The 1,513-nt window shown below is 41.2% G+C and overlaps 1 pseudogene; it reads left to right on the forward strand.

Annotated features, from left to right (window-relative positions):
- Positions 1-308: 308 nt before the first annotated feature.
- On the forward strand, positions 309-518 carry LOC112064591 (uncharacterized; annotated as a pseudogene).
- The last annotated feature ends 995 nt before the right edge of the window (positions 519-1,513 follow it).

Genomic DNA, 1,513 nt, shown 5'->3' on the forward strand with positions numbered 1-1,513 from the left:
GAACCCGTGTCCCCTGCATCGGCAGGCGGACTCTCAACCACTGCGCCACCAGGGAAGCCCGAAAATTTTTAATTGATTTAATAACAGCACAAAAATTGTTTTGTCACTGCCAGGCAACTATGCTCATGAACATTCTCATTTGAGGACTGTCAATGATCCATGCTTGATTCCTGCTAAGCACGTTCCCTGTTCTGACACCACGCAAGGGGATTCTGCTCTTGTAAACCTGACATTTTCAAATTCTTTTTTGTTTGCAAAATAAACCCAAAGGGCACACATATTTCTGTTGCCTTTCTAAAATAATTGCCATCACTTCTTGGCCTTTAGGCTAACATCAAGTGTAGTATCTGTTCTTATCAGTTTAAAATGACTGCCAAATTTTTGTCTGTTCCATGCTTAGTGATGCATACACAACATTTTCAAGTTTTTTGTTTTTAAGGCAAAAACATCAATAAATGTCTTCTGGACCATTTTGAATGTGAAATTCTTCCCCTTAAAATAGCAACAATCAAAAACCTCCAATTGCACAAAAGTAAAGCATGTGGATTTACAATCTCGAATTGTAAAATTAGCATAGATACTGCAAACATGATCATGTATTAAAATCCAAAGATTTTGCTAAAAGTGGTGAAAGTCAACTCAGTATTGGCCTGGCTATATACCACTTCGAAGTTCAATGTATCTTTCTACCCGGAGTTGGTTCATGTGCCTACTCCGATGACAGAAAAAGGGAAGGAACTCATTATTACTGGCCTACAAATTCTGTGACAGATTTTAAGTCTCTTGAGTATTTAAATACAATCTTTCAAAAGAAAGAAAGAGGGGCTACCCTGGTGGCGCAGTGGTTGCGCGTCCGCCTGCCGATGCAGGGGAACCGGGTTCGCGCCCCGGTCTGGGAGGATAAAGGAAGCGAGGGAGGGAGGGAAGAAGGAAGAAAGGAGGGAAGAAGGAAGAAAGGAGGGAAGGAAGGAAAGAAGGAGGGATGGAAGGAAACAAAACCTGAAAAACAATTCACTGGAGCTGAGTAGCAGCTGGTTTCCTGGCCATAACCTCCTGAGTGCCCACCTTTCCCTGTTGTCCTGACACTGAGGCTGAGTGTCTGTTCCAAAATGATTTGTCTTTACCTGGCCCACACCACTCATTTATGCATTCTCTCTAATCTCTGTAGTCATAGAGACAGAAAAGTTTGTTCATTCAATACAATTCAAATACAGGATATGTAGGAGAGACAGGGAAAGATAAGGTCAGAGGGTTAGATTAAGGGCAACGAATTCTGGTCTGGGAAAATGGATGAGGTATACAGCAGTGATATTTGAAGTTGTAGCAGAAGATGAGAACCCCAAGGAAAAGAGTATAGAGAGGAGAGAACCTAAGGAATGGCTCCATTTAAGTGGCTGAAAGAGGAATCAAAAAAGGAATAATCAAGAAGGCAGGAGCAGAGTATTTCATAAAGGAAAGAGTCTGATCACAGATATCAAATGTTACAAAGAGGTTGAGGAAAATAAAGTTTAAT

The sequence above is a fragment of the Physeter macrocephalus genome, chromosome 2 (genome assembly GCF_002837175.3).
Source record: "Physeter macrocephalus isolate SW-GA chromosome 2, ASM283717v5, whole genome shotgun sequence".
NCBI classification, from domain to species: Eukaryota; Metazoa; Chordata; class Mammalia; order Artiodactyla; family Physeteridae; genus Physeter; species Physeter macrocephalus.